This window comes from Haematobia irritans, chromosome 4, assembly GCF_050003625.1.
Source record: "Haematobia irritans isolate KBUSLIRL chromosome 4, ASM5000362v1, whole genome shotgun sequence".
Lineage (NCBI taxonomy): Eukaryota > Metazoa > Arthropoda > Insecta > Diptera > Muscidae > Haematobia > Haematobia irritans.
In genome coordinates, this window is record NC_134400.1 from 220455537 (window position 1) to 220472531 (window position 16995).

Consider the following 16995-nt stretch of genomic DNA (forward strand, 5'->3'; position numbering starts at 1 on the left):
GGCGAAAGCTATATATGGGAGCTATATCTAAATCTGAACCGATTTCAACCAAATTTGACACGCATAGCTACAATGCTAATTCTACTCCCTGTGCAAAATTTCAACTAAATCGGAGCACAAAATTGGCCACTGTGGTCATATGAGTGCAAATCGGGCGAACGATATATATGGGAGCTATATCTAAATCTGAACCGATTTCAACCAAATTTGACACGCATAGCTACAATGCTAATTCTACTCCCTGTGCAAAATTTCAACTAAATCGGAGCACAAAATTGGCCACTGTGGTCATATGAGTGCAAATCGGGCGAACGATATATATGGGAGCTATATCTAAATCTGAACCGATTTCAATAAAATTTAGCACACTTGACTATACTGCCAATAGGAGTACATAGTGCAAAATTTCAACAAAATTGGGGTAAAACTCTGGCTTCTGGGACCGTATTAGTCCATATCGGGCGAAAGATATATATGGGAGCTATATCTAGATCTGAACCGATTACAATAAAATTTTGCACACTTGACTATAGTGTTACTTGTTCTTCTTGTGCAAAATTTTAAGCAAATTAGGGTTAAACTTTGGCTTCTGGGGCCATATAAGCCCATATCGGGCGAAAGATATATATGGGAGCTATATCTAAATCTGAACCGATTTCTTCCAAAATCAATAGGAATCTATTCTGAGCCAAAACACATACTTGTGCCAAATTTGAAGTCGATTGGACTAAAACTGCGACCTAGACTTTTATTACAAAAATGTGTTCACGGACAGACGGACAGACGGACATGGTTATATCGACTCAGGGACCCACCCTGAGCATTATTGCCAAAGACACCATGTGTCTATCTCGTCTCCTTCTGGGTGGTGCAAACATATGCACTAACTTGCAATACCCTGTTCCACAGTGTGGCGCAGGGTATAAAAATTCTTTATTTTTCAACTGGGACCAACCAACATGGTTTACCCTATACCAGAGAGCTCTACAAATGTGGTACCAGGCCCCTGTTTAGTATCAAAAACTAGTATACGAACCTAAATATAATTACAATTTTACCTAATAATTATAGCTAGAAATTCCATTGCAATTTATATCAGAACTTATGTTTTGGCCCACTGTGCAACAATGGGAATAGGAAGTTGTACCGATTAATGGTGGAGAAAACTACGAAATAGGGCAATGCAAGGATATGAAAAAAAGAGAAGTGTAACCGGCGGTATTTGCTTTGTCATCCGGTGTTACCCGCGAGCGCAAATATTAAAATGTGTGCACAATGGGCCCCTTTTTCTAAAATTCAAATTTGCGCTTTTCACAAAATTCTTTCTTATGAAAACTTTAGTGATTATGAAAGCTGACACAAGCTATTTCCAATGATTCTAGTCTCTATAACGCACGTTTTGGAATAGTAAGTCAAATAGTAAAAACTTAAATTCGAATTTGAAAAACTAAATTGGTATTTAAGCTACTGGTTCGTGTATCGGCAAATTTGTTACTGCAAATTTCAAATTTGAATTTATTTTCATACACACACTGTTCAGCGCGGCAGCTCATTTTTGGCTCTGAGGGTACGTAAATAAGCAGAGTTGTAGAGTTTGAAGCGAAGATCAGCCAGCATTACAAAAACTACTAATGCATTAGAAAAAGTCACAGTATGATGCGGGTCGTGGCCTGGTGGCATCGTACTTTGAACCGTACTTTGTCAAAGACTATGGGAATCGTAACGTAACTGTAAATTGTGAATGCTATCGTGAAATGATATCCAATTTTTTTTTTGCCAAAATTCTAGATCTTGACTTGCATGACATGAGGTTTAATAAGACGGTGCCACATGCCACACTACATGCGCATTTGCGGCGTAGTCGCGTTCAGTATTCGCATTCGTATTATCGACTCAATCGAGAACCACCGTGGTGCAATGGTTAGCATGCCAGCCTTGCATACACAAGGTCGTGGGTACGATTCCTGCTTCGACCGAACCCCAAAAAGTTTTTCAGCGGTGTATTATCCCACCTCAGTAATGCTGGTGACATTTCTGAGGGTTTCAAATCTTCTCTAAGTGGTTTCACTGCAATGTGGAACGCCGTTCGGACTCGGCTATAAAAAGGAGGTCCCTTGTCATTGAGCTTAACATGGAATCGGGCAGCACTCAGTGATAATAGAGAAGCTCACCAATGTGGTATCACAATGGACTGAATAGTCTAAGTGAGCCTGATACATCGGGCTCACCTAACCTAATAAATAAATATGAAAATCTGAAAAAAAAAATGTTACACTTGGAACGCTTCAAGCCTTCCACCAACCACATACTTTTTTAATTAATTATGCCTAATTTTTTATTGGATTCAGTGATAATTCAATAGGCCCAACAATCTGCCCATAAGTCAACACAATGGTTTCAAATCTACACACACACACATGCACCTCTACATACAAAACTAATATCAAAGAGCTTTCACAAAGCATGACTGCATTTTCTCATATATTCGCCCTTTGTTATAGGTTTGAGGACTTGTCCTAGCAGCATAATCGCATGTTTATTAGTATTTTTCGTTGAATTTATGTTCACATTGAAACCCCTTTAATATAAAATACGATTTGTTTTTCTTTTTTTTTCTATTTTATTTATATCCGGTTGTTATCCCGGTCCCATATCATGACGGTTTATTGTCGTTCATAGTGCTCTCAGTTTTATTTGAATAACTTTGACTTCATTGAAAGCCACAAGCCATAGATTAATACCATAATTAAAACACTTGTGCAGTGATATGTCCTTCTTGTGTATGCATGTTGACTTTATGTTATACGTGGTGAGCAAAAAGGAATCCATAGAAATGTTTCCACATTCTAACCGCAACAACCGACATCGTTATTTCACCCCTACAAGCCAATAGAGTTTCCACCGTCACCATATCGACATGCATTTTATAGGGGGGTCAACAGTGGGTTCAAATGAAAATCCTTTGTCTCAACTGAAGTTCCTCATACTCCTTTGATTTTGTGAAAATGGGTTAGAGTCTGTGGACGAGGTATGTGGTTTTATACAATTCTAGAATTACAAAAGAATAGAGAAAAAAAAAACATTCGATTGGTTTGAATTTAAATTTTCAAGCATTTTATATCGATTTTATTTTTGTAATACACAGTGTAACTATCATCCAGTGACAGTTTATTTTATAGTTTACATGCTTACGAAAGCATTTTGATCATTCAAAAATAAAGTTATTCGTGATAGAATTCATGTGTGATATTTAGTTGGATGGAAAACCACAAGTGGCTCTCTTTAGAACCCTTCAGCTTCACCCTTCAATGTAACAACACCAGAAATGATCAGAAAAATGAAGGCTAGATTTGATCGAAATCCATGCTTGCTCATGAGCTGAGCATATCGCGAGAATGGATGCAACGCATAATGAAAAATGGACTTGGTCGAAAGCCATTGAAGTCAAAATTTTATTTCTATAGAAAATTTTATCAAAAATTTATTTCTATAGAAAATTTTATCAAAAATTTATTTCTATAGAAAATGTTGTCAAAAATTTGTTTCTATAGAAATTTTTTTCAAATTTTTCTTCTATGCTGAAAACACATTGATCAAATATGAAAGATTATGATTATAGAGAATTTAGTCAAAATTTTATTTCTATAGAAAATTTTGTCTAAATTTTATTTCTATAGAATTTTAATTCTATAGAAAATTTTTTCAAAATTTTATTTCTATAGAAAATTTTATCAAAAACTTATTTCTATAGAAAATTTTTTCACAATTTTATTTCTATAGATAATTTTGTTAAAATTTTTTTCAAAATTTTATTTCTATAGAAAATTTTGTCAAAATTTTATTTCCATAGAAAATTTTTTTAAAATTTTATTTCTATAGAAAATTTTGTCAAAATTTTATTTTTATAGAAAAATTTGTCAAAGTTTTATTTCTATAGAAAATTTTGTCACAATTTTATTTCTATAGAAAATGTTTTCAAAATTTTATTTCTGTAGAAAATTTTGTCTAAATTTTATTTCTATAGAAAATTTTGTCAAAATTTTATTTCTATAGAAAATTTTGTCAAAATTTTATTTCTATAGAAAATTTTGTCAAAATTTTATTTCTATAGAAAATTTTGTCAAAATTTTATTCTTATAGAAAATTTTGTCAAAGTTTTATTTCTATAGAAAATTTTGTCAAAATTTTATACCCATAGAATTTTTTTTTCAAAATTTTATTTCTATAGAATTTTTTTCAAAATTTTATTTCTATAGAACATTTTTTCAAAACTTTATTTCTATAGAAAATGTTTTCAAAATTTTATTTCTATAGAAAATTTTGTCACAATTTTATTTCTATAGAAAATTTTTTCGAAATTTTATTTCTATAGAAAGTTTTGTCAAAATTTTATTTCTATAGAAAATTTTGTCAAAATTTTATATCTATAGAAAATTTTGTCAAAATTTTATTTCTATAGAAAATTTTGTCAAAATTTTATTCTTATAGAAAATTTTGTCAGTTTTATTTCTATAGAAAATTTCGTCAAAGTTTTATTTCTATAGAAAATGTTGTCACAAGTTTATTTCTATAGATAATTTTGTTAAAATTTTATTCCCATAGAAATTTTTTTCAAAATTTTATTTCTATAGAAAAATTTTGTCAAAATTTTATTTCCATAGAAAATTTTTTTAAAATTTTATTTCTATAGAAAATTTTGTCAAAATTTTATTTTTATAGAAAATTTTGTCAAAGTTTTATTTCTATAGAAAATTTTGTCACAATTTTATTTCTATAGAAAATTTTTTCGAAATTTTATTTCTATAGAAAGTTTTGTCAAAATTTTATTTCTATAGAAAATTTTGTCAAAATTTTATTTCTATAGAAAATTTTGTCAAAATTTTATTCTTATAGAAAATTTTGTCAAAGTTTTATTTCTATAGAAAATTTTGTCAAAGTTTTATTTCTATAGAAAATTTTGTCAAAGTTTTATTTCTACAGAAAATTTTGTCAAAATTTTATACCCATAGAATTTTTTTTTCAAAATTTTATTTCTATAGAGTTTTTTTTTCAAAATTTTATTTCTATAGAACATTTTTTCAAAATTTTATTTCTATAGAAAATTTTGTCAAAATTTTATTTCTATAGAAAATTTTGTCAAAATTTTATTTCTATAGAAAATTTTGTCAAAATTTTATTTCTATAGAAAATTTTGTTAAAATTTTATTTCTATAGAAAATTTTGTCAAAATTTTATTTTTATAGAAAATTTTGTCAAAATTTTATTTTCATAGAAAATTTTGTCAAAGTTTTATTTCTATAGAAAATTTTGTCAAAATTTTATTTCTATAGAAAATTTTGTCAAAATTTTATTTCTATAGAAAATTTTGTCAAAATTTTATTTCTATAGAAAATTTTATCAAAAATTTATTTCTATAGAAAATTTTATCAAAAATTTATTGCTATAGATACATTTGTCAAAATCTTATTTTTATAGAAAATTTTGTCAAAGTTTATTTCTATAGAAAATTTTGTCAAAGTTTTATTTCTATAGAAAATTTTATCAAAAATTTATTTCTATAAAAAATTTTGTCTAAAATGTATTTCTATAGAATTTTTTTTTTCAAATTTTTCTTCTATACTGAAACACATTGACCAAATATGAAAGATTATGCAACCTAAATTTTACGTCACGCAATTTACACAATATTAAGGAAAATTTTTCTGTAAAATAAAGACAAATAAACATGTTTTGAGTGTATAGAGAATTTTTGTCTAAATTTATTTCTATTTATGAAGTACCTCTTAAGTGGAGAGGAATATTGTGCAAAATCTACCAAAACATCAAGAGTTATACCAATCCACCAAACAGTAAAATATCCATAATTTTTTGTAGAATTCTACCAAGTGTCACTGCTACGAGTATTCAGAAGATTTTTGGTAAATAAAAAGCTATCGCTTTAGTGTATAATTGGTCAAAAAGTTTGGCTTTTCAGCTCTTCCCGTTGGGCCAATTTATGTCAATTTCTACACTGAAAAAAAAAACATTTACGCGATATTAAAGATTAAACAATATAAATTTTAGGATGCGAAATTTACAAAATATTAAGGACAAATTTTTTTAAAATAATGAAATTTTAATTAAAATAAAGTTTATAAACTTTGGTTTATCATTTTTTTTTTTCATTAAATTTAGGACTCAAATTTTGTAAATTTGCGTCCCTCCGTTAGAGTCGCATGTCTTTGAACTAAGGCTAATTTTCCTTAAAGTATAGGAACACATTTTTGATGTAAAGAAATTGTCCTTAAATTAATTGAAATATTGAAACTTTAGATTTAAGATAAAAACGCTTTAAATATAGGCTAAGACTTATTTTGAGGATTTAGCGTCTTTGGTTTAAAGTTGTTTTTTTTTTTTTTTTGGAATTAAGAAAACATTTTTTAATTTGAAGGATCCATTATAATTTAGATTTTTAAACTGGCATTTGTTTGTGCGTGAGTACCTTTATTAATAAACCGCGACAAGAGAATGAAAATTTGATAAATGAGATCTGTATCCTAATTTTAATTTTATTGGTCCTAGATTTAAAGCCAGATAGGTCACTTAAAAATTTCTTTATTTTAAAGAAGCCGCATCTTTGGTTCGGAATCAATACCAAAATCCTTAAGGGAAGGTCAATATCTTTGAATCCAAGTAAATTTTTTTTTAGTGTATGGAGTCAAGGACGATTTTTTTAATTGGTATGTAACTAAATCTATAACATATAGGTGGCGCTGAAATGAATATTCATATACGGATTTATTTTTCCTCACATTTTGAAAAAAAAAAAACCAAAGTCTAATGTGGCCTCACATTACATGACATGAGGGTAATTGAAGAAAAAGTCGAATTAGCATGCCAACAAAAAGACGATTTTCGACTTTATACAATTTTGAGATAGTCTACTTTCCTCTTTAAAAATCGTTTAATCGAAGAAAAACACAGAAAAATACCACCACTCCTTTTTCAAATATAAATATAATTGAATTTGAAAAAATACACAAGTAAACAAAATTATTTAATTTCATAATTTTTTAAAACGAACCAATTGATGTTTTATTGGTGTCTCTGATTGATATTAACATTGTCGTAATTGAAGGACATTTTGTCCCCTTCGAATTTTTCGTGACAAAAAGTCGAATAGTCGTATCCTTAACAAGCACTTATTATTGAGAGAAGAGTTTCTCTTAGCCTATGTAGACTACAAACGCATTTTTCTTCTTCCTTTTCAATAGGTCATCCTATTTTGCACTTCTACTAATTTTCTCATCTCTGAATCAGCGAAAATTTTTATAAAATTTCTCCATTAATAAACTATGAAAAACTTTTACGAGATAATTTGAATAGCTCCCTTTTTCAGTGATCTACTTTTTTCGCAATCTTTTTTTAAGCATTTTGCGCCTTCAACTTCTGCCAATGAAACTACAGCTGGTGCAGCTGCTTCTGGTATTGAATACCAACGAACTTTGTATGACATGAATTTCATGGATTTTTGTTTCGCCTTTTCTCGATGAACTTGGTTTTTTTTCCTCTTTCTGTTGCACAAAAATATTGAACAAAAAAATCTCAAAAAAGAGAACACAAAAGACAAAGACAATAAGATAATGAAAAAATTACCTTAACAATGTATTGGGAACAAGTCAATAGCAGAAAGTTAGTTTGGTACTGCTATATTATTTGCTCTTTTTTGCATTGAAATTAGGTTAATTGATATCTGATAAAGAACTATCATTAATCAAGGTATGATGGTAAAATGAACAGCTGCACTCATATAAATTATGAATATAAGTTATTTGAGTATATGCAAAGGAAACTAGTGGAACTTATTGGATGGTTTTCGGGGCGAACATGTTAATGAAGTAGTAACGAATTTCTCTTTTAGAAAATCTTTTTATTGGTTGTCTTCTAGATAATCAGGAAGAAAAAAAGTCTACAAAAAATATTCATTAAATGTATACAATTTTAAGTAAAGCTTCATATATATACTCTAGGTCAGGAAAAAAAGAACAAACAACAATAAGGAATGATCGAAATCACGCTAGTGTTGATTTTAGAAAACTTCGACACACTCAAAAAAAAAGTTTACTTGTATCCAAATGTTTTGATCTTCCTTTAAGGATTTTTGTATTGATGCTGCTTTTTTAAATTAAGGACAATTTTAGGGAAAAATCTAGCTTTAAATTTTAGGTTAGGTTAGGTGGCAGCCCGATGTATCAGGCTCACTTAGACTCTTCAGTCCATTGTGATACCACATTGGTGAACTTCTCTCTTATCACTGAGTGCTGCCCGATTCCATGTTAAGCTCAATGACAAGGGACCTCCTTTTTATAGCCGAGTCCGAACGGCGTTCCACATTCCAGTGAAACCACTTAGAGAAGCTTTGAAACCCTCAAAAATGTCACCAGCATTACTGAGGTGGGATAATCCACCGCGGAAAAACTTTTTGGTGTTCGGTTGAAGCAGGAATCGAACCCACGACCGTGTGTATGCAAGGCGGGCATGCTAATTGCACCACGGTGGCTCCCAAATGGCTCTAAATTTTGGATGATTAAAATTGGAATACAGATCTCATTTTTTACTCTGTTTGCGATATATTAATATAGCTCTTCGCGTACAAGTAATTACCAGTTAAAATTTTTAAATCACAATTCCAATTTTCCAAAATTCCAAAAAAGGAAAAACCTTGGCACAATTCTTAAAATATGTCATAGCCTACATTTGAAACTGTTTTATCCATTCAATAAATTCGTTAATTTAAAGGCGATTTCATGAAATTAAAAATGTTTTTATTCACTTTAAGAAAATATGTCTTACTTCAAAGACCTGTAACTTTAACAGAGAAAAGCTAAATTCCAAAATTTTTGTCCCAAACTTAATAAAAAAAAAAATTGAAAGAAAGATTATATTTTTTTTAATGTCATTATTTTAAAGGAATTTATCCTTAATGCGTGTCCTAAAATGTAGGTGTTATATTTTTTATATATTTTTTCAGTGTAGTTATGTTATTTCGAAATCTAGTTTTTACACAAAAGTTTAAAAATATCAACAATGTTCAAAGTCTCCAAGCATCTTTTGATGAAATAAATGTATTGAAGATTTTTTAAGTCTGTTTTCTCTTGAAGATTCTATGAAAATTAGGAATAAATACTAATACAGAATGGTTAAGTTCCCTCCTCTTCCAAAAAAAACCCTATTATTAGCAGTTGGTCAGCCTCTCTCCACATCTCCTGTAATGGGGGAAAGGAATTTATTTAAAATATTGGCAAGGGGAAGGAAAGTCGATTCCTGGCCAAATATTAAGTACCAAATATTTGATGTGCGTGAAAAGAAATTCTAAGTTGAAATTTTCGAAATTTCTCAAGTTGAATTTAGGCTTTCCAATTATAACTTGGATTTTTACTAGGACACCTAGTAGCATGAACTCAGCAAGTATATACGGCCGTAAGTTCGGCCAGGTCGACGCTTATGTACCATCCACCATGGATTGCGTAGAAACTTCTTCTAAACACTGCCATTCACAATCGAATTACTTGGGTTGCGGTAACGCTTGCCGATGGCTAGATGTCTTAAACCTCCTGACACCGTCTTTTAAATTGTAAGTAAGTCCATACGTGGTATATATTAAATAAACAAAATTTTCTATAGAAATAAAATTTTGACAAAATTTTCTATAGAAATAAAATTTTGGTAGATTATTTTTGGCTCGAGTGGCAACCATGATTATGAACCGATATGGACCAATTTTGGTGTGATTGGGGATCGGCTATATATAACTATCGACCGATATGGACCAATTTTGGTATGGTTGTTAGTAGCCATATACTAACACTAACACGTTCCAAATTTGAACCGGATCGGATGAATTTTGCTCCTCCAAGAGGGTCCTAAGGTCAAATCTGGAAAACGGTTTATATGGGGGCTATAGATAATTATGGACCGATATGGACCAATTCTGGTACGGTTGTTAGAGACCATATACTAACACCATGTTCCAAATTTCAACCGGATTGGATGAATTTTGCTTCCCTTAGAGGCTTCGCAATCCAAATCTGGGGATCGGTTTATATGGGGGCTATATATAATTATGGACCGATATGGACCAATTTTAACAAGGTTGTTAGAGACCATATACCAACACCACGTACCAAATTTCAGCTGGATCGGATGAAATTTGCTTCTACTTGAGCCTCCGCAAGCCAAATCTGGGGATCGGTTTATATGGGGGCTATATATAATTATGAACCGATGTGGACCAATTTTTGCATGGTTGTTAGAGACCATATACCAACACCATGTACCAAATTTCAGCCGGATCGGATGAAATATGCTTCTCTTAGAGGCTCCGCAAGCCAAATCTGAGGGTCCGTTTATATGGGGGCTATACGTAAAAGTGAACCGATATGGCCCATTTGCAATACCATCCGTCCTACATCAATAAAAACTACTTGTGCCAAGTTTCAAGTCCATAGCTTGTTTCGTTCAGAAGTTAGGGTGATTTCAACAGACGGACGGACGGATGGACATGCTTAGATCAACTCAGAATTTCACCACAACCCAGTCTTAGAGCAATATTTCGATGTGTTACAAACGGAATGACAAAGCTAATATACATTTTCCTCAGTTCAAAGACATGCGACTTTAACGGAGGGACGCAAATTTGCAAAACTTCTGTCCTAAATGTAATGACAAAAAATTAAGTAAAGATTATAAACATTGTTTTAATTAAAATGTCATTATTTTAAAGAAATTGGTCCTTAATATTTTGTAAATTGCGTATCCTAAAATTTATATAATCTTTAATATCACATGAATATTTTTTTTTTTCAGTGCTGTGTAACATGCTTCTGCAAAGCCTAATAAAACAATCATCTCTGATAGACTTCAATTTTTTCAGGAACATATGATGTGTGTTCACTTTCTTCCTTTATCCTTAAAAACTTCCTGAGTTTTTTATTTATTTTATCGTTAAAGCTAGTTCTGTTTTCTTTTCTTTATTGAAGAAAAATGTACAAAGCAATCCGGGTTTTTGTAAGTTTTTACACTCTGCTCTTTAATATTCATGGAGCATAGGGAAAATTGGTGACATGAATTTCATTTAATTTTGAGCTGTTTGGAATTTAAATTAAATTGAGGATTATTATGCGATAAATGCTATTGCTATTGAGTCTATTAGGAGTGTTTAGTGGTGGCACCAGTCAGGCAGTGGGGCAAATACAAAAGTTACACCCAAAAATACACAACATCCAAACACATAAATTCAATTTTCCTAAATGACTTTTAAATCAGTAACAAAATGGAGCCAAATCACAACCGCAAACATAACAATCAGTAGCAGCACTACCAACACCACTACAACTACCCACATTTTTTCATTATCCTTGTTGTCAACGTCCATCCGCCATCATCGTCGTCATCATCATCATCACTTAGTCAAAGCTTGCCCTGAGTACCAGCATGAGTAGCATGGTGTTGACAAGGAAGGCTTGGCTTCACAGCTTTGGCATAACGCCGCCACCGCCATCTCTACAGCCTTTCAAACCGCATTTAGAGAAATCCCATTTCATTTTGAAAATAACATTTGGATGCTAATTTACTTATGGTTGCATAATAATTTTAGACAAATATTTCATTATTTTTATACACAAAACCAGAGCTAAATAGAAATAATGAAAATGAATATGAATTTGTTTACCATGATTTTATAAATTGGCATTATATCATCTAGAGAAACGCTTCTTCCTCCCCCTGCCGACAACACTTGCTGTTCGTTATGGAAAAGCTGTCTATTTGTACAGGACATAATCAAAATTATTAACACATTTGAGAAGATAGCAAAGGCTGTGGCAGTTGCAGTGTTTGTGCTGCTATCTGGCAACTGTTGAATAAATACTTCGTCGACTTCAGTTGGCTCGCCCGCTCTATAGAACAGTGCATTCATAACTATAGCAATGGATTTGGCAGTTGAAAGGATCCTAATAAAAAATGAACAACATTTCAGCATTCCTTTTTCCAGTGCTGTGAAATATTTGAACGAAGCGAATAAATATTTGTGTTGGTTTTTTTCCTTGTAAATTGATTAAACATTGTGGTATAGGTTATTATAACCAAGATTAAATCTCTTCAAATTATGAGATCAGAAGAAACAATATAAGGGGCAAATTGCAAATTGTTTTTGTATAAGAGAAAAGTGTAGCATCAAAAATTTAATTTATTAAAATATATCTGAAGATAGTTTGGTCTAAACTTTACCCCAAAAGAATATTTTATGGAAAATCTAGACAGCATTTTATTTCTACTCTATGAAAAATAGAGGGAACATTAACTCAATAACAGGCATTTCCATAAATTATCACCTTTGAAAGTTTTATCATTTTTGGTGAAATTGCTTAGAAAATGTTTACAGGTCATATGCCCATATGTAAATGAATATTTGCTAGAACACCACCACACACTCAACCACAAATACAATCACCGTTAGTATGACATCAAGAATCATGGCATTCCATAAAATTGCATACGAGTAAAATAAATGAAATAGCATCGTGCTGTCATTTTTTACTTACATTGTGTGTTTGTGTGTGTGTGATTTCGCTTAATTACATTTTGATCAATCACAGACAAATTTATTAGTTTTCATGTCCTTTTTATTCATGTGCCACGTACAAAAGTTTCTATTGCCATCATAAAACTTCATTTACACCATCCTGTGACAACACGACTATGACGATGACACGCTTTTTTTTTGTGACACAAAAACACAGACATAGTTTACTGTCATGTAATTTTGTTTCATCATCATCATTTGCCATCATTGACTTTGTAACATTTTTCAGCGAATTTCTTTTTTTTTTCCAATCAAGGCAAAAACGAATAGAGAAAATAAAGGGTTTTTAGTGACATTTTCATATCACTGCAGAGAGCGTAGAATAGGTGTTAACATGGAAACTCGATAGAAAATTTCCAATAATATTAGGAGAACAGTTTCTATAGAAATTAAATTTTTAGCAAAGTTTTTATAGAAATTCGCCAACATTTTCTATACATATAAGATTTCAACCAAGTTAATAAAACTTCGATACAATCAAAAATTTTGGAAACAAAATTTCTGTGAATTTTCCTAAAGAAATAAAATTTTCAGACATGTTCAACAGAAATAAAATTTCAAAACATTTTCTTCAGAAATTCCCAAGGCATCTTCTATAGAAATAAAATTTGCAATAGAAATAAATTTTCAATTCAAGCAAAATTTCTGCAAAATAAACTTTCTTTGAAGAAATTTTTTATAAAAATAAAATTTCTAGGTTAGGTATAGTGGCAGTCCGACATAGGTTAGGTATAGTGGCAGTCCGACATTTACTTACTATTCAGTCAATTGTGATACCACATTGGTGAACTTCTCTCTTATCACTGAGTGCTGCCCTATTCCATGTTATGCGCTTTACAGACTATCAGTTATTCCGGGCGGAATGTCGGTGTTTGTAACGAATCTTACAGTGTGTCGGATCGATACGACTTGTCGACGATGACTAAATAATCGGTAAATGTGTTATCGATCCCATAAACATGCAGCAGTATCGATTATGACTTCGGACTTAACTTATAATGTGCACAATATAAGTTGGTTGATTAAATAAATAAATATAGGGGATATGTTGGACACGAGTACTGTCGTCCGGAATAACTGATAGTCTGTAAAGCGCATTAAGCTCAATGACAAGGGACTTCCCAGTTCAAACGGCGTTTCATATTCTAAAGAAACCACTTAGAGAAGTTTGGAAACACTCACCTCTGAAACACTTTTTGGTGTTCGGTCGAAGCAGAGATTGAACCCACAACCATATGTATGCAACGTGGGCATACTAATCATTGCAGCACGGTGGCTCCCAAATAAAATTTTTAGAAAATTTATTTTATTGTTGTTGTTTTTGATTTCAGCTTAAAGCCATGCATTGACTAAACTACAAGTGTAGCTTTATTGCTGCAAGTAGAGAATGCTGATGAGGAATGTGGTAATTCCGAAACAGCTGTACATCCAACCATCTTGCAGTCTATAGGGCTTTGCCCAAATAAATTTGACAAGCATACTTTTCCTCTGTTGGTTAAGCTACACTTGTAGTTTAGTCAATGCATGGCTTTGAGCTGAGATCAAAAACAACAATAACGAAATACAATTTGTAAGAAATTTTCTAGAGAAATAGATTTCTATTAATAAATTTCTACAAAAACTTCTACAGAAATAAAATTGCTAAGCATTTAAATAAAATTTCTAAGAAATGTTTTTAGAAATAAAATTTCAAGGAATTTTTCTATAGAAATAAATAAATTTTTATAGAAATAAAATGTGTAAGAAACTTACTTTTAAAAAAAAACTTTCTACACGGATGAAAAAGACTGTTTTTCATATGTTTGGCTATAAACATTATATGTTTGGAACACAAATTTTTAAACACAATATTTTTGAGTGCAAGCATATAATGTTCATAAACTAGCATAACATGTTTGGGACATATATGTTAATATGTTAGAACATATTATGTTTGGGACATAAAATGTTTGTAAATATAATATGCTTGGATGCAAACATATATTAATTTAGAAATAGCCTATAAACATATATATGTTTAGTAGCTTGGACCGCTATTTAACAGGGAGCGATATTGAATTAAGTTGGTGGTTGTTGCTTGTTATTACAAAATTAACATTTTATTTTTCCTTGGGCAATTGATCAGCTACTTCTTTGATCCTTACAAACTGTGTGGTCCGCTGTTCGAATCCCCGTCCGGCAAAAGGTAAAATTAAAATATAAAAAAATCATACAATTGAATAATTTCTTCTACAATGTTTGTATTACAGAAAAAGGTGCTAAGAACTAAAAAATGTCGTGGAAGTGAGAAATATGTGGGGGAATATACAATTAGGCAGAAACAAAATTTTGAGCATTCAGGTCGAAAACCTATGTTGTTAGCACCTATATTACCTGTTTATTTTCATAATTCATTATGATTGTAAATATATAAATAAATAAAATTTTGAGCACAATATTGTTTGGGAGAATTTTTTTTAAGCATATAATATTTTTGGGTGCAAAATGCTTCCAAACATATTATATGTTCACATAATAACATATTGTTTTTTGGAAGACAACATTATTGAATTTGGATGCAAAAATACAAAATGTTTGGAACTTAGACTACCCAAACATATATTGTTTAGACCAATATGCTTTCAAACATATTATATACTGGAAGAGATCAAACATATAAATGTTTGGGCAATACCCAAAAATGTATATGCTTGAAGCAAAATATGTTTGGGAGTATATGTTACAGAGGCGATTTTTTGTGAGGGTGTATAGAAATAGATTTGTAAAATTTTTTTTAGAAATAAAATTTCTATAAAAAATATAAATTCTAAGTAATTTTCTATAGAAATAACATTTTTAGAAAACTTTTTATATAAATACAATTTCAAATAAATTTTCTATAAAAACCAATTTGAGGTTTTTTATAGAAATAGTTTCTATGGTATGGAAAACACTAAGTCGGTTAAGAAAATAGATGAAAATCGTTATTATACCCTCCACCATAGGATGGGGGGTATATTAACTTTGTCATTCCGTTTGTAACACATCGAAATATTGCTCTAAGACCCCATAAAGTATTCTGGGTCGTGGTGAAATTCTGAGTCGATCTGAGCATGTCCGTCCGACCGTCCGTCTGTTGAAATCACGCTAACTTCCGAACGAAACAAGCTATCGACTTGAAATTTGGCACAAGTAATTGTTATTGATGTAGGTCGGATGGCATTGCAAATGGGCCATATCGATCCACTTTTACGTATAGCCCCCATATAAACGGACCCCCAAATTTGGCTTGCGGCTCCTCTAAGAGAAGCAAAATTCCGATCCGATCCCGGTGAAATTTGGTACATGGTGTTAGTATATGGTCTCTAACAGCCATGCAAAAATTCGTTCACATCGGTCCAGAATTACATATAGCTCCATATAAACCGATCCCCCGATTTGGCTTGCGGAGCCTCTAAGAGAAGCAAATTTTATCCGATCCGGCTGAAATTCGGCACATGGTGTAAGTATATGGTCTCTAATGACCATGCAAAAATTGGTCCACATCGGTCCATAATTATATATAGCCCCCCTATAAACCGATCACCAGATTTGATCTCCGGAGCCTCTTGGAAGACCAAAATTAATCTGATTCAGTTGAAATTTGGTGTTAATATATGGCCTCAAACACCCATGCAAAAATTGGTTGAAATCGGTCCATAATTATATATAGCTCCTATATAAACCGATCCCCAGATTTGACCTCCGGTGCTTTTTGTAGAAGCAAAATTCATTCGATCTGGTTGAAATTCGCTACGTGATGGTAATATTTGATATTTAACAACCATGCCAAAAGTGGTCCATATCAGTCCATAATCATATATAGCCCCCATATAAACCGATCCCGTGATTTTGTTTTGAAGCCTCTTGGTGGAGCAAATTTCATCCGAGGCAGTTGAAATTTGGTACATTGTGCTAGTATATGGCCGTTAACAACCATCCCTAACTAGGCCCATATCGGTCTATAGTTATAGATAGCCCTCAGATAAATCGATACCCAATCACACAAAAATTGGTCCATATCAAGTTCATAATTGTATATAGCCCCCATATAAGCGACCCCCATATTTCAATTCTGGTTCCCTACGTATCGTGCAAAAAGTCCATATCGATTCGTAATTATTTGTAGACTTACCTATACATAACTTTGATATATACCACGTATGGACTAACTCACAATTTAGAAAACGATGTTAAGAAGTTTTAAGATACCACAACCCAAGTAACTCGATTGTGGATGACAGACTTTCGTAGAAGTTTTTACGCAATCCATGGTGGAGGGTACATAAGATTCGGCCTGGCCGAACATACGGCCGTATATACTTGTGTTTTTAATTAAAATTAATAAATTAATT

General features: G+C 31.5%; 1 protein-coding gene across 5 annotated transcripts in view; it reads right to left on the reverse strand.

Moving 5' to 3' along the window:
- Positions 1–16995, reverse strand: part of app (Palmitoyltransferase app) — a 540773-nt gene that overhangs the window by 281177 nt on the left and 242601 nt on the right. The window lies entirely within an intron of this gene.